At 45.3% G+C, this 24,050-nt stretch overlaps 1 protein-coding gene across 7 annotated transcripts in view; it reads right to left on the minus strand.

Moving 5' to 3' along the window:
* The window catches only part of LOC131032203 (uncharacterized), a 171,566-nt gene that overhangs the window by 141,714 nt on the left and 5,802 nt on the right, over positions 1-24,050 (minus strand). The gene's annotated exons all lie outside the window — the stretch shown is intronic.

Genomic DNA, 24,050 nt, shown 5'->3' on the forward strand with positions numbered 1-24,050 from the left:
TAATTTCTAGTTTTGAATGTTTTTATTTCATGTCTCTATTGAGTGTTGTTTAGGATAGATCATTGCAATGAGTGCTTTCGTGATTGAGCTAATTGATTAATGTTTATAATACTTGTGATGATTCCCTATTTCCTAACGTACATAAATCGCCCTATTCCCTATTTCAATCAATCACTTTGCTTGAACACCTGCTCCAAAATCGCCAACTATGGAGAAAATCGCCCTTGCATAGACACACTTAGCAAACTCAATAATAAAATAATGTTGGCTTTCCCTCTATTTGAACTCACTTTCATTATCCAATCTCACCACAGAAGCAATGTGGGATAAAAGACTTGTTCTTATACTTGCTTGGTGAAACCGACTTGCTTCTAGAAGGTTGAAAACATTAAATGCTCATTGCAAATCATTAATTGCTTTTTATTTATTTTAAATAATAATCATTGCCTTTCATTAAAAAACAATTAAATGGGGCTCACTTTATTAAAATATTTCAATTTAAATCCAAAATGGGCCAATTGGGGAAAATCAATCCTAGTAAGGATTAAAAAATCCTCACAAAAATCACCTAAAATCATCAAATATCCCTTTAGGGGAAAATCGATCTCAGTAGGGATAGAAAAATTCCATTGAAAATTATCAAACGTGCATAAAATGGGGGTCTAGGGGAAAATCGATCTAGGTGTGGAATGAAATATTCCACTCAAAATTAAGTCATCACACAAAAATACCCCTCTGGTGGAAAAATGAACCCAATCTGGATGAAAATCCGGACTCAAAACATTGAAAATCTCTCTCGGTGGAAAATCAACTTGAGTCAAGACTTGAGTGTCTACACAAAAAATCCTCAAAACTTGTCACAAAAGTCCTGGTGGAAAATTGACCCAGGTGTGTAATCAAGACAAATGTCATCCGCAATCCTATCCATACTCCCTGGTGGAAAAATGTGGGTAGTCAGGATTAATCCTGAAACTTAGTCAAAATTTAATGCATCCAGGGGAAAAATGAATCCAGAATGGATTCACAGTGGTGGAAAATCGAGGCAAGTATAGATTTCAGGGGAAATCCATGTCCAGTTTGGATTTTGAGTGGGGAAAACCATGGGTAGTCAAGAATATGAGGGGGAAAGCACCTCTAGTATGGAATTTTGACCTTTTAACCCTTAGAATATGGATTTTCATCTGGAAAATGATGGTTTGTCCACTCAAAATCACTAGGAAACTTCGAAACTCAATAAAACTCAACTGGACTTGGGCAAATTTATCAAAAATTGGAGCGTAACACAAGGAAATCTATCGGGATAAAGTGTGAAATCAACTTGAATAACTTCCTAGGAGCGAGAAAACAACTCCAAAAGGTCTAAAAACACCTTAGCACTTAAAATCACCGACGAGGACATTTAAAACACGTTAACGCTCCAAGGGGTCAACACTTAGACAAAACTAAGATCATTATAAATCTCAATTTTCATGCGCTTGATCCTATAACTTCAAAACCCTAAACGACGCTAGGCATGATCAAAACTCTAAGACATGGGCACGGGAAACACATAATTGCCCACTAAGCTGCCAAAACCCTAACCTAAACAACGCGGAAAGCAGGAAAAGAGGGGGTCCCCGTTAGCAATGGGGCAATGTGTGAAAAGGTCACAACACTACTCATAGTCAACTAAATAAATATTGTTATGTTTTGTTATTGCAAAGATTAGTTCCTAACTACTTTTGGGTTAGCAATTGGTAGTTACCAGCGATCGGTAGCTGTAACCAACCCGGTACACTATTTATATGTAGTCGTTTGTAGTCAAGACATCTCTCTCCGATGTCATTGTACTTATTGCATATCTTGCACATTTATTACTTGGTAATGAAAGATACATTTTCCGAATATGCACAGTGAGTTATATTGTTATGTTCCTATGTTCTATTAATGTACATTTCCATTTACTTTATAACTAGTTGAGTTAGGCAGTAAACATGAGTGCAAAAGGGCAAATTATGGATACCTGATAAGATTTTTATTTTAAGGTAAAGCATTGGCTATATATGGTAATGTTCCAGTGATCATGCATGCAAAGATCCAAGAGATTACAAAAGAATCTATAGAGTTAGAGTGAGAAAAATCTACTACGAAGGGTCATTGTTAAGTGTTGAAAGAGATATCAATTATTATTAGAATAATATTAGATTATTTACTTTATAATGGTCATCTATGTCTTTTAGAAATATTTAGTCTTTTAGATATTTTCTAAATTTCCTAGTTAGTTGTTTTAGAATGTTTTTGTTTCCTTTCTTAGTTATTTCTCTATATACGAAGACTTTGTCTCCATTTGTTGTTATCGGGAAAAAGTGTATAGTTAGTAATGTTAATTATCAATAGTTAGTTAGCCGACGGGTAGGTAGTTGGAGTCGCGACGGTTGTGTCGCACCCCTTCGGCTGTCATATATTGTACCACCTCCGGGTGTTGGAGGACATGTAATATTGACGACAGATTATAATATGAACATCTTTTGACATTAATGGAAAGCATATTCTGGTTCTTCCTTTGTAATTGCATTGTGCATTGCTGTTCAGTTTCTGCATTCTTCCTGTTTACCTAGTGAGGTAAACATTTGGCGCCATTGCCTAGACGAACTCAGAACGGAAGACACGGATGGCGCACAGACCCAATGGGCCTACCCGTTGGTGAAATAAACCCAGAAGTCGACGATGCCCAAACAGAACTCTACGTAGGAGAAGACACCGCAACGAGAGAATTTTCAATTCTACTCCAAGTAGCCATTCAGACCTACGTTCGACGAGAGGCGGCGAGGGCGGAAGTCCCACCAAGTGCCGTGTGGACAGCATTGGAAGTGAGTCCGGAGGTAAATCGGTTGATGAACCATCTCCCCCGATTGCTAGCACAAGCATCGTTGGCACAACAAGCTCGCCTGGAGGAGATTGCCCGGGAAGAGCGACGCCAACAAATTTTGCAACAGTACGAGGAACAGGAAGCAGAACGAGATGGCGCCAGGTCAGGGGCATTTGAACCGTGAGCCATACGGGGCGGAATAAAGAACACTTATTGTAATAATTATGTCATATTGTTGGCATAAACTTGTCTTCCACGTTATGAATGAATAAAAGTGTTCTACTTTTTATGTCATTAAGTATATAGAAAGCTGTCTGGGAATTAATGCCCAATACACTGAATAAAGACAAAAATAAGCAACAATATATAGATGAACGTGCAGTAGCCCAACGTGCCTTGATCCTTGAACAGCAAGCGGAAAGGCGACAGAGGTATAAGCGAAGAGAGGAGGAACGCTCCGAAGGGGACGGTGAGGCTAGCAGCCACCCACGGAGTCGGGAGGAGTTACTTGCGGAAACCCGCCATAGGATAGAGTGTACCAAAACTCAGTTGAGGGATTTGAGGGACTTGCCACACACACCAGAGGCCAGGAAAACTCCAAGGAGTGGGGAGGAGGCAGGAGAGGGAGAAGACACCGGGGCTGCCAGGAGTGTCGGAGGGACACCGGGGCACGGCGGTCAAGCACCCCTTATAGGATCTGACCCATCCGGAGTAGGACAACAGCCACCAGTAGTAAAAAGACAAGGCATGGCACAAAAACAAAAACTTCCAAAGTTCCATGGGGATGGGAAAGAAGACCCTGTCCGCCACTGTCGCACTTGTGAAACAATTTGGGGAGCGAATGGTGTTACCGATGAGGACGAGTGGGTAACACAGTTTCCCGCAACCCTGAGGGGCGTAGCCATCGACTGGTTTTCGGATACGGATAAGGCTAAAATTAGCACATGGCCAGACTTGAAGAAGGAATTTCAAGAAGAGTTTCGTCTCCTAAGAGACGATAATGAGATCGTAGCCGAAATCTACGGCACGAAAAAGAGAAAGGACGAGACTGTTCGAACCTACAGCCGGCGGCTCAAAGAGCTGCTAGGAAAGATGGAGAACCAGCCGGCAAACGGACTGAAAAAACGGTGGTTCATGGAAGGTCTCAAGAAATCCCTTAGACAAAAAATGAAGATACTACCTCCCTCTTCATATTCCGACGCCTATAACAGGGCAATGGATTTAGAAAGTGAACAGAAGACGTCCAAAAAGAAGAAAAACAAATCCTCGTCGGAGGATGATTCCTCTTCTGACAAAAGTGATAGCAGTGATGACGACTCTAATCGGAAGGTACAGGCTCTCCAGAAAGATATGGAGCGAATGATGAGAGAGATAAAGGCAACCAAAGGAAGCACAAGCAAGGGCGACGAAGGGGAGTTATGGTGCACGGACTGCCGTACCGACGGACACACCAAGGGGTCTTGTCCGAAAAAAGCATTTTGTGATATTTGCCAGATTGCCGGACACCTTACCAAGGAGTGTCCGTACAATATGAGGACCCGTAACCAACAGGTTCTCTTTACAGAACCATCTGCGTCAGCCGGCACGTCCCAGCCTGCAAGCAACAATGCCTCGTCTGGCGGCTATCGAAACAACAGGCGAGGAAGAGGTAATAATAACAATACGAATAATAGAAGCCGAATCCAATACGACGCTAAAGGGCGGCCGATGATACAATGTCGAGCTTGCAATCAATTGGGGCATTTCGCCAGAGACTGTACAGTGGAGGAAGCACCACAAAAACTTTGCAAGTGGTGCGGTCCGGGGGACCATGATGATGGCAATTGTCCCAAATCTGGCGTGAACTTGTTGAATGTAGAAACGGAGGATGTACTCGCCATAACAAGGTCCAAGACGAAAGCAGCCACTTATCCAAATCCCCGCACGGAAAAACGAAAGGCACTGGAGGCACGAGCGGAATTGGAGAAGATGTCAACGAGCAAGGATGCACAGGGGCTTGCGGGTACTTCTCGCTCTGAAGGAGAAACAAACATTATAAACCAACTGTTACAGGTCGAGATACCCGTCAAAATGAAGGACCTCCTGGAAAGTATGCCGCACTTGTGAGCGACATTGTTGCAATCCGCAATGATAACCCCAGTAGGCCAACCAATACATGGCAAGGACAACCTTGGCGAGACAGCGGCAGACCCATTAACCCTGACGATCAATAATGGTAGACACCCAGCAGTGGTGGAAATGGGTATATTGGGCACCATCCTGACCGACACAATTGTCGACGGCGGGTCGGGAGTAAATGTCTTGCCAGAGGAAACATGGAAAAAATTGGGTAAACCTACTCTCTGGCCGTCCACCTTTAATTTATTGGGAGCAGACCAACACGGCATCAAGCCGCTTGGCACACTCATGGCGCAACCAGTGACGATCGGAACATAGCCGTTCGTCTTGAATTTTGTGGTCATCCCATTGAAGAAGAAGGGGTATGATGCCATCCTCGGCAGAGGCTGGTTGGTGGCGGCCAAAGCAAACCACAATTGGAAGAAGAACACCTTGTCCATGGAAAAGGCTGGCAGAAGGTATACCATTGACCTCAAAACTCAACTGGTCAGTGAAGAGTTGGCGTCAGAGTCAGAGTCCGACGGAGACAACGATACCGACGAAGGAAAAGATGGCAGGGAACCAGATGACGAAGGCATCTTAGGAATTCAAGCTTCTTCTGAGGATGAGACGGATTCTTTGAGAGGGCTCTTCCATTGGCAAATGGAAGACTATGAATTATTGTACGGGTGCAATATGTTGGGGATTGAAGGACCTGACATAAACGAGTTTCCGCCAGAATACGGACAATACAAGGAAGGGGATGTCCCTATGGATGACGCACCAGCGCACCAGTTTGACAAAAGTAAGCCCATAAGGTACGAAGAATCCGCACTTCAAGTTACAAACCTTGGAGAAACTTCAGAACAGAAAAACATTCTAATCGGCGACGACTGGAATCCGGTCTTAAAGACGGCGGCGTTCAAAATCTTCACAGAATACAAAGATGTGTTCGCTTGGACGTATAAGGACCTCAAGGGGGTACCACAAGAACTTTGTGTACATCGGATCCCTCTGGTTCCCGGAGCCGTGCCCGTACGGAAGAGGCCATACAGGATGAACAAAAATTATGCGGCCAGGGTAAATAACAAAATTGACCGCATGCTTGAATCAGGGATTATCTTCAAGGTCCAGACGAGTGAATGGGTATCACCCATTGTGATATCCTTGAAAAAGGAGGCCGATTAGATAAGAATCTGTGTAGACTTCAGGTGTTTGAATGCTGTCACAATTAAAGATCCATTTCCCATACCATTCACAGACACCATCCTCGAGGAAGTCGCGGGTCACGAAATTTATTCATTTATGGATGGATTCTCCAGATATAATCAAATTTCCATTGCAGAGGAGGACAAATTGAAGACCACCTTTGTCGTAGAAGATGGCGTCTATGCATACAACCGGATGCCATTCGGGTTGTGCAACGCGCCAGCTACCTTTCAACGGATAATCCTCCATATCTTCGATAAAATGTCCGTAGGAAACTTCAAAGCATTCTTGGATGATTGGTCCATTTACAGCACGGAGGAGGCACATCTGGCCGCACTTGGCGAATGCATGGAGAGATGCCGACGAGCCCGCCTCGCCCTAAATCCCAAGAAATGCAGATTCATGGTGCCTCAGGGCAAGTTACTAGGGCACATCGTCTGCAAGGCTGGACTAAAGACGGACCCTGACAAAGTACGGGTCATTGTAGAGATGGAGGCGCCCGACGATGTCACTGGCGTCAAGTCATTTCTTGGACACATCGGGTATTATAGGCGGTTTATTAAGAACTTTGCCCAAGTATCATACCCACTTGATAGGCTGACACGAAGGGGGGAGCCATACGTCTGGGGGACGGCCCAAGAAGAGGCTTTTCAAGAGTTAAAGTCACAGTTGGTGGGTGCGCCAATCTTGACATACCCAGACTGGGACAAAGAGTTCCATGTACATGTCGACGCATCCAACTTCGCCATAGGGGCCACCCTGGCACAGGTTGGCAGCCACGGGCTGGACCACCCAGTGTATTTTGCAAGTCGACTCTTGTCAAACGCAGAGAGGAACTACAGCACGACAGAGAGAGAAGCCCTCGGCATGGTATACTCCGTCCAAAAATTCCGACATTACCTATTGGCGACACCATTCACATTTTATTACCTATTGGCGACACCATTCACATTTTATGTGGATCACCAAGCGTTGATGTATTTGGTGAACAAGCCAATCATCCAGGGGCGGATTAGTCGATGGCTGTTGCTGTTACAAGAATTTACGTTCAACATCATTGTCAGACCTGGCAGGAGCCATGTCATAGCCGACCAGCTATCACGGATCAAGTCTGGAGAGCCGGCCGAAGGCGTTAGCGAGGATTTTCCGGATGCCCATCTTTTCCGCATTGCCATCCTTCCTCCCTGGTACACGAGTGTGGGTGAATACCTATCAACGTCAAAATTTCCTAAGGAAATGTCAGCAGGCGAAAGATGGAAACTTGTATTAAGAAGCCGAACATTCCAACTTATAAATGGCCTTCTCTACAAAATGGGACCTGACCAGATCCTACGATGATGCGTCTTGGAAGAGGAAATCCCAGGAGTATTGAGAGAAGCCCATGAAGGGGCCGCTGGAGGACACATGGGACCGGATACGACAGCAAGGAAGGTCCTACTAGCGGGCTTGTGGTGGCCGACACTGCATAATGACGCCAGAGAATGGGTGACAAGTTGTGATACATGTCAGCGTGCTGGGCGACCGTTAAAGAGAGATTTCATGCCACTTAACCCGTCGCATGCTCAAGAGTTGTTCGAAAGACGGGGGTTAGACTTCGTTGGTCCATTGAAACCGAGTCGCGCCCGACAATGTAGATACATTGTCGTGGCGACAGAATATTTGACCAAATGGGTCGAAGCAAGGGGTTTGGCAGACAACTCCGCCGTCAGTACGGCGAAATTCATTTATGAACAGATTATCACCCGGTACGGAATACCTATTCAACTGACAAGTGATAGAGGGGGGCACTTTGTAAATCATATTATTCGACTACTGACAACCGAGTTCAAAATTTTTCATTCCCTATCAAGTCCGTACTATCCCAGGGCAAACGGTCAGGCTGAGGCGACCAACAAAATCATGGTGTTGGTAATTTATAAGTCCTGTGGGGTTGAAAAAGAAGACTGGGAGGAGTGTCTGCCGTCGATACTTTGGGCGTATCGAACAACTTACAAAGTAGCCACCGGGCAGACACCTTTCCAATTGATGTACGGCCAGCAGGCTGTGGTACCGGTGGAATTCATGGTGCCAAGTCTCAGAATCGCTCTTGACAACAGGCTAGGCGACATGGAAAGCCTTCGAGAGAGACTATACGCCCTAAATAAGTTGGATGAAAGACGGACGATGGCACAATGGGTGACAGACGTGGCCCAGCAACGAAGGAAACATTGGCACGACCAACACATTCGGAGGGCGAGGTTCACCCCGGGGCAGTTAGTTTTGAAATATAATGGACGAAACGAAATTAAACCGAGGAAATTCAAAGTTCGATGGTTAGGGCCCTTCCGGATACGTGAGGTCAACATGAACGGGGCGATAAAGTTATGGACGCTGGACGGGAAGGAGATACCAGACGCAGTCAACGGGTCCAAATTGAAGGTCTATCACGAACGGAGGGAACTCAGAACCTCCACAGACGGCCGCAGCTAAAAATTAGAAAATTTGAAAATATATATATATATATATATATATATAAAATGGGAAAAAATATATATATATGAAAATTTGGGAAAAAAAAAAAAGTATATATAAAAGAAAAAAAAAAAGGAAAGAAAAAAAAAAAAAAAAAAAAAACAAACGAAGAAGAAAAAGACCACCGTACGGTGGCCACATAGGTGGCACCACCGAAGGTGGAATCCACCGTGCGGTGGAAGCCACCGACGGTGGAAGCCACCGTGCGGTGGAACCCACCGAAGGCCGTGGGAAATAAAGGCTGCCAAACGAAAGGATTCTATTACAACGCCGCACAAGAAGAAACAAGGACGCCGCACATGCCGAAGGGAAAGGTAGCCGCTGAACCCGCACCACCACGCCACCACGCAATGCCGCACACCGCCGAGGAGAGGTAGAAGCTACCACGGCGAGGAAGGAAAAGAAAAAGACACCGCACGCTAAGGAAAAAGACACCGCACGTTGAAAAAAATAAAAACAAACCGCACTCTCATTTTCGGTTCATTAGTTTCTTCCGCACCGCACTCCGCACGTCGAACACCCTGTGCAGCAGCAAAGGCTCGCACATTACTCTCGCCAGCAGCAGGAAATCTCAGAAACCATAAGGCACTATTTGGTACATGCTTAAGAATATTGCACCAGGTTGTGAAGATCTCTGGATCCATTTTGTAAAGCTGATTAAAGCATCTGTGTTATGACGAGTTCGGCAATAAGTGAAACCAACGGATAATCAATGCACACGATGAATTGGTCGATTGTCAACTTCGGGAGTGTCGAGCAAGTGAAGCAGCGGGGGCCTCTTCTCCGAACGGCTTGTTTTAGGGCTTCTTCTGGATAGGAGGCAATTGCGTCACTTAATCTTTTACAAAAGGGCTGTTAGGGTCGAATGCAGGCTTCCTCGTTCTGGGAACCCGTAACCTTGTGTGGGAGATGAAGGATGAGCTTGCTGTGGCAGGGCCGTGTAGCATGTCATCGTGTCCTGTGTGAAACAAGCTATATTTTCCCTTGTGATCTGTTTGTGCCGAAGCTGTTAATATTGTCTTGATGTTGAAATTTACCTCTGACTGTACACAGAAGATAGAGCAGAGGCTACCGTGCGGTGTTCACTAATATAGGCGGAGATATATATAGTGCGGGAGGTGGACAAGAGGACTTTTGCTCAGCTTTTTACTAGCCGGAGGTAGTTGGGGATTACCGCCGTACGGCCTACCTGCCAGGAAGTAGTTAGGTGCTTTTCGTTCGACAAGGCAAAATCAAGAAGTGGTTCCCAGGTAGTAGTAATGGAGTCTGCGGGAAAAAGGAATTGGAAAAAACAGTTGCAGGATAGCAGCCATAGGAGGCCGGATATACGTATTCTTCCTTCGGGTGTTCGAACAGTAGGTGGCACAATGGACGCCAGGCAGAAGAAAAAGACACCGCAGCAGCATGCTGCACGAGGGAAGAACACCTTGACTTCATAGAGTATCACCTTTGAAGGATTGAATGGGGTGGAATGTCGGAAATGGTGGCAGGAGACGCCTGATGATGATTTGGTGAAGACGAGTCTCCGCAAAGCAGGGGTAGAATGGGCTATCCGGATGCCTGTGTTCGCTATCCGCGAGTACGTGGGAGCATTACGATACATGGTTGATACCTTTGATAGCCACTCACGGACGAGTACGTTCGAGTACCTTGGGAAGGATATCACCATATCCTTCAAACCTGCAGATTTCACTAGAGTGTTTGGCATCCCGGGCATACATGGCAAGAAAGTGGACTTGAAGGCTAAGAAGATGACACGGGAGGAAAAGGAACATTGGATTACACGAGTGTCCCGAGACTTGACCCCAGCAGAGTTGGAGAGCATTGTTGATGCCACGAAGGGTCGGGGGATGCGTAGGTCCTTTGTCGCAGAGGGTCATTGGCGGTGCATAATGGACGTCATCAAAAGCAGGTTGACAGGGTCGGGTAGGGCATCAGACATCGCTCTACCACAGATCGTATTGATGAACGGGTTACTGAACGGTGTCGTGTATGATTGGGCTACCTTGTTATCCGAGCGGATGTGCGCATTCTTGATGATGGAGCATCGCACGTTTTTCCTGCCCCACTATGCCATTGGACTGTTTTTAGAGGCCACGCGGGAGGTTGTGCCAGAGGCCGAGTTGGAGGTACGGCCGCAGGGACCTTTGGCAGATGGTGAGCCTCCTATCATGCACTGGAGACACCTGGACATTGGACACTCTTCCGCGAAGCGGAAAAGGATATTAGAGACCACCTCAGCAGAACCTGATAGTGGGCGAGAAACTTCTAGCAGTGCAGAGGATTCGGAGGATGAGGAGGATGAGGATGACAGTAGCAGTCGGGCCACAGACGAGGGGAGGATGGAGCCCGCCGGAGAGCGAGTGTTGTTTGCACCACCCACACTCCCACTTGGCACACTTGTGGGGTCGTCAGCGGGCAGTACTTAGATTCCGGCATTTGGGCAGAGCCGCACGCCCGTTACACTCGGGCCCATGCAGCCGGCCGCATCACCTTCCGCCATACCACCGCAGCAGGCTCATGCACCAGCCACAGGACCGACTCCTGCAGAGGCATGTACTGACAGCAGGGTGGAGTCGTGTGGTCCACCGCAGGGAGGCGTGGCAGAGGAGATGGTTGAGACGGAGCCTCAGGTGCGATTGGACGTTGTGGGATCCGAGGCAGTGGTGACGGTTGCTGCCTCCTTGTTGGAGGAGCCCATGGCAGGGCATGTTTCCGAGGGGGAGAGAGGGTCGGAGGTGTTGAGTGCAGCTCCATCGGTGGCGGCTATGGGGAGTTGGCTGACCCGGAGATTCCAGATGACAGTGATGCCACCCATAGGAGCAGCTATATTCTCACCTCGGCGAGAGCCTCCCACTGAGGTGGTGGATCTGGAGGATTCCTCGGCGGAGACACAGGCACCAACAAAGGGACAGGTGACTGGAGAGGGTGTTCCTACCGGCCCAGAGCAAGCGACTGCTACACTTGAGGGGGCGGGGGAGACACCATTGTGCCAGCAGGATGCAGCAGGTGTGGTCCCTGAGGAGACTTTTGAGTTACCACGTGGGCTTCCTGTACCTACATCGGGGCTGGATGGGGAGGATATTGAGGTTTACTTGGCAGCTATGGTGACGAGGGGTCGGCGAGTGGTGGCCGCGGCTCAGACACGAGCTCTGCAGCAGGTTGTGGAGGAATTAGAGTAGGTCCTCCAGTTTATGCGAGACGGCTGTCCCGCAGCTTTCACTTCATGTTTTGAGGCACGAGGGTGGCCAGTTATCCAGACGGATGCGATGTTGGAGGCTTGGAGTATGCCTCAGCCCGTCGTGGAGAGTAGGGTGACGACTCTCGTCCGGGAGATTGAGCAGGTTTACAAGGAAGCCTACTATGCCTTACGCCAGACGCAGCATGAGTCTGCGGTTCGCGAGGCTGCTCGAGTTGAGTTAGAGCAGGACATGGCCAGACAACAAGCCTCGTGGGCAGCCGAGAGATCACAGTTGGTAGCACAGCTTGAGACAGCCCACGCAGAGAAGGTTGCGGTGGACACCCGTCTTTCGGAGGAGCAGAGTGCGCGGAGTCTCGTCCAGCAGGAGTTAGATGTTGTTCAGGCTCAGTTGGTTCGCATGACAGAGTCCGCCGATACCAAGGAGAAGGAGCTACTGGAGGCTGCGCTTATGGTGAAGACGGCCTTAGAGAAGGTGTTGGTGGCAGAGCGGGATGTGGCAGCACGCACCCAGCAGGTCTATGAGCTTCGCGCCCGCCTGGCGGCCCAGACACCCGCATCTCAGCCTTCGACTTTAGGGACGCTTCCTCAGCCCCCTCCTTGACTTTGTTTTGGGGTGTATATATGCATTGTCTCCATTTTGTTGTTAGTCGTCGGAGACGACTTCTTTTTGGGGGGGGGATGATGTTATCGGGAAAAAGTGTATAGTTAGTAATGTTAATTATCAATAGTTAGTTAGCCGATGGGTAGGTAGTTGGAGTCGCGACGGTTGTGTCGCACCCCTTCGGCTGTCATATATTGTACCACCTCCGGGTGTTGGAGGACATGTAATATTGACGACAGATTATAATATGAACATCTTTTGACATTAATGGAAAGCATATTCTGGTTCTTCCTTTGTAATTGCATTGTGCATTGCTGTTCAGTTTCTGCATTCTTCCTGTTTACCCAGTGAGGTAAACATTTGTAATCACTCAATCAATCTATAATGAAATATTGTTCCATGGTATCAGAGCAAGTGACAAACCTTTAGAAACTTTTCATGCCAGTCTACCTGGAAATAATTTCCAAAAAATATTTAAGAGGTTGTTTTATGAAAAAATCGGATAGCTGTTTTAGTTCAAGGGTTTGTGAATTGCGAAGATTTTTTTAAGTTCGCAAGTTTTGCAGAGAATTTCTTTTTGATCGATTTGGCACTTCGTTGCCTACAAAGGTTTCTAGAAAATTGTGGAATTTTTTTTTTTTTTTTTGAAAAAATCGTGATTCATATTTGCGACTTCTATTTATCCTCTGTGTGTGTGCATCTTTCTGCACGCGTTTGGGTATTTTCGCAAGGGCACAATGTTTTTTTTTTTCAAAGCGCAATTTTTGTTTTTCCGGCGGCACGACATATTAGGGTTCGGCGACATCTGATCTTTGTTTTTTTTTGGCAGTGTCCGATCTATGTTTTGCCTATGATTTTCCACAATTTCATGTGTTTTCTACAGCGGCATGATTTTTCGTGATTTCCTAAGTCCGTGATTTTTCTAGGCATTGTTCTTTGTTTCAAGTTTTTTGAACACAATTTAATTTCACATTTTTCCAAGGATTTTCAGCAATGAGGATTTAGTTTTCCGAACTGGATAAAGGGCATTTTTTGTGTTCAACAGTCTGACTATTTCAAGGGTTTTCTTCCTTTGTCTGTTGTCGGCTAGGGTTTTCCTGGTAGGTCGTGGTCTCTTTCAGTTTTACTATGCTATTTCTACGTCCTCGGGCACATTTTTCAGCAACCTAAGGTTTCAAAAAAAAATTATGGGTTTTTAGACATTTTCTAGGTCTTCAAAAATTCGTACTTTGAGTTTCGTGCTAAGGTTTTTAAGCCTATTTTTCAGTTTTTTCGGAGTTTATACCAGCTGCTACTGAAGGTTTTTGACTGATTTTTGATAGAAAAATCAGATTTTTTTTTTAGGTTGGAATTTGACCTTGTTTTTCGTGCATAAGAAAATGGGAGGGATGGTGTCGTTGACCAACATCATGTTGGAGGCCAATCAACAGTTCGACGGTAGGAACTACAATACCTAGAAGCAAAGGATGCTCTCAATTTTTGAGTATCGATGTCTCGATCATATTGTTTTGGGTACGCATACTCATCCCACAGTGTCGGGCAAAGACCAGAACAAGTTTGATGAACATAACAGAGAAGCAGTTATGTTGCCGAAATTATCAATCATCGACGAAACCCTTCCAGAGGTGCCAATTGGCAAGACAACTACGGAGATATGGACACATCTGAAAGATCTCCAGGAGACGTCAAACGAGAGCCAAGCGTTCTTTCTAAAGAACATGCTGTTTTCAATGATGATGAATGAAAAGATGTCTCTACAGGAACATCTTATGAAGATCAAGGATACATGCGATCAACTGGTCGCCATTGTCGCAAGACGGAAGAGGACATGGTAGTGATTACATTGAAGAGTCTACCACGCTCATATGAACACTTTATCGAGATGCCCAACATTACCTCCACTAATGTTGACTTGAAGTTTGAAGAGTTGTGCGCTAAGCTATTGCAGCAAGCTCGATGGAGATAGCAGTTTGCTAGCAATAGTGACATGGTCAGTACGAAATAGGCATTTACTGCCAAGGATAAAGGCAAAGGAGAGTCCACTCCGCAGAAATGATAGTGCACATCTGAGAACGGTTACAAGAAGAATTTCACCTATCACTATTGTGGGAAGCTTGATCATATCCAGAGGTTCTGTAGAAAGCGGTTGGCTGATCAGAAGACCAACCAGGGAGAGTCTTAGCAGTAGGCTCATGTCACAGAGCATTATGAGGAGTCAGCCTTCTTTGCATTTTAAAGATTTTGTCTTGTGTAAGGTGGTTGGTTAATAAATTGCCCATTATGGGAGGGTATTAGAATAATATTAGATTATTTACCTTATAATGGTCATTTATGTCTTTTAGGAATATTTAGTCTTTTAGATACTTTCTAAATTTCCCAGTTAGTTGTTTTAGAATGTTTCTGTTTTCTTTCTTAGTTATTTCTCTATATAAGGAGACTTTGTCTCCATTTGTAATCACTCAATCAATCTATAATGAACTATTGTTTCAGGTATCAGACTGATTAAAAAGCTGCTACTGTAAGTTGCCATAAGGGTAAACAACTGTTCTTAATTATTTTTCTCCGGTATCATGATATGTCAAAAGTAAGATGAGTTAAGAGTTTGTAGCAATGATGTCAAGAGAAAAATCATACAAATGTATCAGATAATATCCCTGCAGTTCATGATAGACTGTTTATGGCAGTTCTAAGGGTCACTGTCATGAGTGGTCAAGCAGAAATCTGAATGTATGAAAATGTAAAGAGATAACAGTACAGTATGCTATTAAGCAAGCGCAGTCCTGAAGGGTGGCAGGTTAAAATGATAGTGAGCATACAAGGAGGTAAGAAATCATGAGATAAGAAGGGTACTATATGTTTCACTATATTCACACAAAGCAATCTGAACAGGGAATGATTTTGCCTCTCTAGTAACTTGCCATTTCTTTATAGAGGGTGAAGGGATCTTAGAGTTGAAAGAGGAAAGGCACTAAGTTTAAGGATATCTTTGCATGTTTTGATAGTAGGAAATAATGAGCAAGATTCATCAGAGAAGAGTGCCAATGATATGAAGAAGCCTATGGTAGTTCACGTGGAAAAAGTGACAAGATAAACTCACAGTCTTACATGGCAGTCAGAAAAATCTTTACACTGAATCTCAAAGGCATGAGAAACGAAAGTTTGATACACATCAGACATAAAAGTATAGATGGTGATCATGAAGGCACAGAGGAATTAGAAATGTTGTTGGAGGCTTACCTTCATTTTTGACAGCAGTATGAATAAATTAGAATTCGTATGCAGATTTACTAAACACAGTTTTACTGTCAACGATACTCACTTCACAGTGTGGTTTTGTTTGTTCAGCGAGGAAAGAAGAAAACAGTGTAGAGAAGTTTGGTATCTGCTGTAATGAGAGCATATGGATAGGTCTAGCACACTAATTAAGTACAAGAAAAGAGTTAGTCACAGCCATAAAGAATATTGAAAGTTTTTAAAATTAGATGAAGAGGATTGTCAGATGCCTCATTCCTCCCATACACATGCTAACCAAGAAAGAAGATGGAAAAGTAGGCAACTAAATGGAAATGGAGGATACATAGAGAACCACAAGACATAAATGCAGCAGAGGGTTATGTGACAGTCTAAAGGGCAGATGCCACTGTCATCACAAGAAACAGATAGGTCTCTTGGTAAACCTTGAGTGGACAGCAAACAGGTACATTGATAAGATAAAGAAAGAAGAGAAATGGTAAGAGGCAGCAAAGAGGACAGTGGCAGGTTAGCTTTTGAAAGGGCTCATGGAGATAATCAAGAAGAAGATACTTTGAAGGACCTTAGTAAACAGCCTAATAGCAGTCCATATTTAAAAAGGGGAAGATCCTAAAAGGGCTGTCCCTAATTTCTTCTCTTGATAGTGATAATATTGAAGATAACCAAGTGCTTGAATGTGCCTAATTAGAATTTTCAATGGCAAAGCAATGAGAATTTGGTTGCATGATTCTTGAGAGAGCATAGGGATATGGAGTGAGGTCATCATAGTGAACCAAGACAAGAAGGATAGTCAAGTTGACTGTAAAGAAGGCATTAGGACTGTGAACACTTTAGGACAGCCCCATACAATGCTGCACTTGTTAAGTGTTTGCCACATACGGGTAAACGATTAAACGCAGACAGTAAATGCACAAAACATAATTGAAATATATTAAAGAACCAGTTTTTGTATTAATTCAACAGTCCATGTACATCAAGTGCTTATAACCTTAAACCCAGATACGACTATCATGATGATACTACGAAGGAACGGTATGCAATATATAATACCCAAAGGGGTGCGACCAACCGTCGCATCCAACTGCCCTTCGGGACGACTAACTAACTGAATGCCGTAACTCATTATTACTGACGAAAACATAAACATAATATGACAACATAACATAATGATTATTCCCGGCAACATCATCCCCCCCAAGAAAAGAAGTCGTCTCCGGACGACTTAATACAAAATAGAGATGACATTAAACAGAACCAAGGTAGAGAACTGTAGGAACTGCTAACGCCAGTCGAGCCCGGAACCCATACACCTGTTGCGTCCTCGCCTGAAAACCCTTTTCTGCTACCATCCGATGCTCAAGTGCGGATTTCACCATTAGTGCTTCCTTTGACATCACAGTCCTCCTATGCCTAAACCAAACTTGTCTACAAAACACGCTTTTTAGTCTCAGCCTCCACCAACTGCTACTTAAATGATACTGTCTCCCTAGCCAATTTGTCCTCGATAGCCACCCGTGCTACCCTCTCGGCATCCAACTCCTGGGTACGTTGAGCTAAGTCTCACGCTACTACTGCCTCCAACCTGGTGGTCGGCTCCTCCTGAGCCCTCTGTGCATCCACCAAGGCAACCTCATGTCCAGCCGAGACATACTCCAAGTTCCTCAAGCGTACCATTCATGCCTGGAAGTGGCCACAACCTTCTGGCACAAAGGCTAGGAGACGCCTCAAATCCTCCATCACACTCCCCAAAGGCTGATAACTGAACTGAATAACTCTCTAGTGATGTACGACTTCGCGTTCTTGCAATGCCTTCCCTCAAACTCTTTTTGTTCGCAACCTACAAATCCATCTCCCTCTACGGTTTATGGCTTCCCCGCCAATGCTTAGCTTCAGGCTTCTTTCTCACAGTACGGAACAACCCCAACACTTACTGTAACTTCTCGGATGCCCTTTGCCCAACTCCAAAAAGTGTATTGTAGCTCAAAAATAAACTGGGGGTCTGGGGGCAGTGCCCCCAGCGGGGTCGAGGGGCCGCGCCCCTCACGGGGTCCAGGGGTTCAAAACCACACGAAAGTCCATAGCACACATCATTTTTGTGATATTTTAAGATGCCAAAAACCTGCTTCTCCACTCTAATTTTTCAGTGTCCTGGCTCCAGACTCCATCGAATGATTTTAAATCTGGTCGTCGTTTTTTTTTTCTTTCACGTGCCTCTCGAGTCGCCTGCCCGGCCTCTCGAGTCCCCTTCCATCCTCTCGGGTCCCCCTCCAGACTCTCAGGTGTCCTTTTGGCCTCTCGGGTCCCCTGCGGGCTTCTCGTGGTAGGGTTTCAATTTGGACCCGTTGATGGCAAGTCTATTTTCAATGGCCATCCGAAGACCTAGAACCATAAATTCTACAGGAACCATGGTCTCCTTCCCGTACATAAGAAGAAGAAGAAGAAGAATAAAGATTTTGAAGGCTGCGGCCTTCCACATAGGGTTCCAATCGTTGCCAACACGAATGATCTTGGGATTATCTACGTCACCGAGGTTTGGGGCGTCTCCCATCCAATATTCTTTGTATTTCGGCAGGTACACCTCCTTCGTTACTTGCTCTGGTTCTTCTACTTCGAGCCTGTAGCTCTGGAACATTTCGTAATCCTCCATCTGCTAGTGGAAGAGCCCGTTCAATGACCATGTCTCATCCTCAGAGCACTCTCCTAGTTTGAGAATCCCTTCGTCGTTGGGCTCCCTGCAGCCCTGTCCTTCGTTCCTCAGGTTGCCTTCTCCTTCACCCTCTGATTCCGAAGATGATACCAGTTCCTGACTAACCAACTGTGTCCCGAGGTCTATGATAAACTTCCTTCCTCCATTCTACATAGACAAAGTGTTCTTCTTCTAGTTGTGGGTGGCCTTGGCTGCCACCAGCCACCCTCTCCCTAAAAGATCGCATCATACCCTTTTTTCTTTAGTGGGATTACCACGAAGTCCAGTATGAAGGGTTGCGTCCCGATGGTAACTTGTTGGCCCATCAGTGTCCCGATGGGTTTGATTCCATGCTGATCTACTCCCAGCAGATTGAATATAGATGGCCACAGCGTCGGCTTCCCCAGCTTCTGCCAGGTTCCACCATTGACGATGGTATCGATTAGAATGGTGCCAAGGATACCCATCTCCACAATGGTTCGGTTCCTTCCAGTGTTAACTACCAGCAGCATGGGGTCTATTGCAGACCCCCAGGAACATCTGTGCGGTTGTTGGTATTGGTGCATGGTTGGGAGAGATTATTTAGCAACGCCATTCGTAATTGAGGCATCATCTGGAGGAGGTCGTGTACCTTCACAGGCACCTCCAGTTTTAAAATTTGATTTAGTATAGCCTCCTCTGCCTCCGGTCAGCTGGAAGTACCCGTCGTACCCTTCGCCTTCGCCCTTTCTCGTATCTCTTTCTCAATTTCTTCCCATGCTTCCTGTACCCTTCGCTTCTCCGTCTCCGAGTCTGGGCACATTGCTTGCATGGCTTGGGCGTGGGTTACGGCCAGCACTTCCTCTTCTTTGGTTTCCTCGATATTGAGCAAGTTGACGCCGGACTTTGGGCAGGTGGCATCTTCGTGGTCTCCCGGTCCGCACCATTTGCACAAATATTGTGTGGCCTCTCCCTTCAGGCAGTCTCGGGCGAAGTGCCCCCACTGGCTGCACACTCTGCATTGTATCATCGGTCGGCCTTTGGAGTCGTATTGGATCCGACTCCTTGTGTTGTTATTGTTGTTTCGTCCTCCCCACCGGTTATCTCGGTAGCCTCCCGATGTTGCATTGTTGTTCGCTTGGGAGCTGCAGGTACCGCCCAATGTAGTTGGTTGTTCCTACGTAAGCAATACTTGTTGGTTTCGTGTTTTCATGTTGTAGGGGCATTCCCTGGTGGGATAACCCATCAACTGGCATATATCACAATAGGCTTTCTTTGGGCAGGAGCCTTTCGTGTGGCCGTCCATCTTACATTCCGTGCACCAAAGCTCCCCTTCATCGGTCTTGCTCGGACCTCCCTTCATAACCTTCAACTCTTTCATCATCCTCAGCATGTCCTTCTGCAGGGCTTGCACCTTTTTGCCGAACTCGCCGTCGCTGCTGCTTCCCTCGGAAGAGTCATCATCCTCGAACGAGCTATCCTTCTTCTTTTTCTTCTTGGATGTCTTGGTCTCGCTCTCGAGATCCATCGCTCTATTATATGCATCTTCGTACGAGGTTGGTGGAACAATTTTCATCTTCTTCCGGATGGAGTGTTTCAGTCCCTCCACAAACCATCTCTTTTTCAACCCATCCGCTAGTTGACTCTCCATTTTCCCCAACAGTTCCTTGAGCCGCCAACTATAGGCTCGGACAGTCTCATTCTTGTTCTGCTTTGTGCCATAGATTTCGGCTACTATTTCATTGTCGTCTATGAGGAGGCGAAACTCTATCTCAAACTACTTCTTCAGGTTGGGCCATTTGCCGACTTTGGTCTTATCCGTATCGGAGTACCAGTCGATGGCCACTCCCCTTAAGGTTGTTGGAAATTGTGTTACCCATTCATCCTGGTCGGTAACACCGTTGGCTGACCATATGGTTTCGCAAGTGCGGCAATGGCGGATGGGATCTTCCTTCCCGTCGCCGTTGAACTTCAACAGCTCTGCTTACTTGCCATCCCACCGCTGGGTCTTGCTCCTCTGGTACCTTGTGTGCTTGTACCTAGTGATCCTCCGCCTCCGCCTCTTGCACCTGACCCTCCACTCGTGGGTCCTCTGGAGAAGGTTGTTGACCCCAAACCGAACAAATTGCCTCCCGTACGGTACCCTTGTGCTCCCTCGGCACCATCGGCCGTACTATCACCTTCGGTCGTCTCCTCCGGTTGTCCTCCGAAATGGACAAGTTCTTTAGTAGGTCTCTGGTAGCGTCGATCAGGTTTAGACTTCGCCTTGTTTGTTCCACCAACTCTTCGCGACTTCTTACCCTACAGTGGTATTCTGGCGAACTGTAGAGTTCTCCTTCGGCACCCTCCGTGACTCCTAGGTTCCCTTCGGGCAACCCTACGACAGTGTAGAGAGTGTAATTCTCTCCATCTATCTCTACCTCCACAACCTCTGTGACACCTCCTAGGTTCCCTTCGAGCAACCCCTTGACCGGACGTCCCTCGGCAAGCTGCCTTAGCCTACGCCTTCGTTCTAGTTGTTGTCTGAGATTCAACGCTCTTTGTGACACTTCCCATTCGTCACTTCGCATCTTTTTACTTATGTCCTTATTTAGTAAATTGGGCATAAATCACTTCCCTACATAGCAAGCACACGCCATGTACACAAAAAAAAAAATTTATTATTTTCCCTTTCGGCCACAATTTATGTCAACATTGTGTCGGGATTATTACAGGGTTTATTATTTTCCCCTTGCCTCTTGCCATCACGCTCTGCATCCCAACGATGATTGTTTTTTCATACTGTCGGAGGACCTGTTGGCGTCGCTCCTCACGAGCAATCTCCTCCAGGCGGGTTCACTGTGCCAGTGATGCTTGTGCAAGCAACCGGGGGAAGTGGTTCATCAACTGATTCACTGCAGGGCTAACTTCCAATGCGGTCCACACGGCACTTGTTGGGACTTCAGCCTCCGTGGCCTCTCTTCGGACGTAGGTCTCGATGGCCGCCTGAAGCAGGATTGATAATTCCCTCATTGCAATGTCCTCTCCGTCGTAGAGTTCCGTTTGTGTGTCGTCGGCCTCTCGGTTAATCTCACCGACGGTTAGGCCCATCGTGTCCGTATGCCATCCGCTCCTTCCTTTCCCGAGTATGTCTAGGTCACGGCGCCAAATGTTTGCCACATACGGGTAAACGATTAAACACAGAAAGTAAATGCACAGAACATAATTGAAATATATTAAAGAACCAGTTTCTGTATTAATTCAACAGTCCATGTACATCAAGTGCTTATAACCTTAAACCCAAATACGACTATCATGATGATACTAAGAAGGAACGGTATGCAATATATAATACCCGAAGGGGTGCGACCAACCGTCGCGTCCAACTGCCCTTCAGGACGACTAACTAACTGACTATCATAACTCATTATTACCGACGACAACATAAACATAATATGACAACATAACATAAAGATTATTCCCGACAACATTAAGTATGACAGTCCCTTGCATGACAATCATCGGAGATTGTCAAATAGAGGAAAAGGTAGATGACAATCATTAGAGCAAGAAAAGGAACCATAAAGTTCATACACTGTAATGATGTCAAAAGGAAACAGTAAAACTCACAGTCATTTTGTGCTATCCATAGGTGTGATAGGGCCAACATGGCATAAGAATGCAAGCAAAACTATGATAGCCCTATGCACAGAAAGATGAACAGTGGATTGGAGGTAAAAAGAGAATCTTCATCAAATACTTCATCACATGGCAGTGACAATAGCAAGTAGAACAATGCTCCAACAGTCCAAAAGTAGATTATCCATGGTAGAGAATCAACATTTAACTCAGAGGCCATTCATATAGAATTAAAAAACGACAGAGTTCTGAAGTCTCCTAGCCAAGAGGATTGTTATTAAGATCTTGAAAGCAATAAGAAAAAGTCCAACATAAAGATAGTCCAATGAACAAGATGGTATGAGGGCAGTTGAATAAAAACAAACCCGTAAGGTATGACAGTTAGGGTAGTGTGCCTGTGGCATGCATTAAGTGTGATTTCAAGCATCTAAAGGATAAACATTAAGTGATTAGAAAAAAATGTGGGCCTCGCTGTATAGAACCTAAAGTGACTTTGGCAAGACAAGAAGATGACTTGAAGCATGAGGAAGAGATCCATACTGTTGATGAACAGAAACAAAGCAGCAGTTGTCTATAAGTTTGAAGGGAATACAGGATAAGGCATGCTCTGGATGCCCAAGATAAGATGGTGGAACAAGAAATGTTATTACATCTTCATGAAGAGGAACTCAAATCTCAAGTAGATGAGAATAGAAAAGTCTTTGACTGTGTTCCTGTCCCTGTCTCTTCAAGTTCAATCTTTGCAGCAAAGTCTCATGTTATCTCAATTAAGTATTGAAGAGCTGAGATTAAAACTCGATCATGCTAAATAAGCTCACAGTTTTGAATGAGGAAGTGACCAAATCTGAAGTTAGAAGAAAAGGTATTTGAAGCAATGCTAGAGAAAAACTCAACTCCTAATGATGTTGTAAAGATGAAAATATTCCAAAGGCTTTGGACAGTACCATCCACTCTAAAATGAGACTGCCACTAGACAGAGTCAAGACAACTGAGGCAAGTGATTCTCTAGAGTCCTTCAAAGACAACATTTTGTAAGTGGGCAGTTGATATCACAAGATGGATTGTGGGAAGTATGGGACAAGAATAGACCCTCTGTAGAATTGAGAGACCAATCATCAAAGTGACAAGAGACTTGACAAAACATAAACAAGAATGACAGTCCGAAAGCCTTGGATAGTGTTGATGTGTCTTTTGTACACGACCAAACACAGAATAAAATACCCAGAGGTACCTTATCCTCTCTTCAACAAAGTTTCCCGACTGCTGAAGATCTCGCCGAAGGATCAGTCGGAGTAACTCCAAGGTTCTGATATGTAGGTTCTCTACTCGTGGATAAGCTCTTTGTGGTACGATGTGATTTTGCTGGAATCACAAGGGGACTTACTTTCGATGACCTGAACGTCTGATTTGCTGGAATCACAAGTCCTATTTACTAACTGGAAGATAAGAAATGGTAAAAGATACAAGGTTCAGGAAATCTACTCTAAGACCTAGAATGCAAGAAGATGGATGAATGACTAGGTGGAGTCCTACTGAGCTGGGTCTCACCATCAGGTTGAACAATTCAACACCAACTCAGTGCGATCTTCTAAGGGATGTTTCAAATATGTCCAAATCGTACACCATCAGATACTGATCACCATTCAAGATAATGCGTGAACAACAGAGGTGTTATGACTCGGGATTAAGCTCGTTCTATGCCAGTTGACCACGCAAGGCGCTTTTACAATCAGCAAGAGGCTAGTGGTTTGGACTAGGTGGATTCCATGTGAGTGCATTCAATAACTTCTTTCATTCAATTTAATTATCTATCATCTAAAATGAAGATTCAACAAGAGACCATGCATATTGCAAAGAAACAACACACTTCACCATAACTTCAATGAAAATGGAGTTTATTTACAATCAATGGCAACAATTTCTTGCCTTGTCCTCCTAATCTACTCTAATTGCTATTCTATCAGCTAACAATTCACTATCTCTAACTATTCACCGACTATTAACCTTTACAAATGAGGAGCCAAGGCTTTATATAAAGAACCCTTTA

The sequence above is a fragment of the Cryptomeria japonica genome, chromosome 4 (assembly GCF_030272615.1).
Source record: "Cryptomeria japonica chromosome 4, Sugi_1.0, whole genome shotgun sequence".
NCBI classification, from domain to species: domain Eukaryota; kingdom Viridiplantae; phylum Streptophyta; class Pinopsida; order Cupressales; family Cupressaceae; genus Cryptomeria; species Cryptomeria japonica.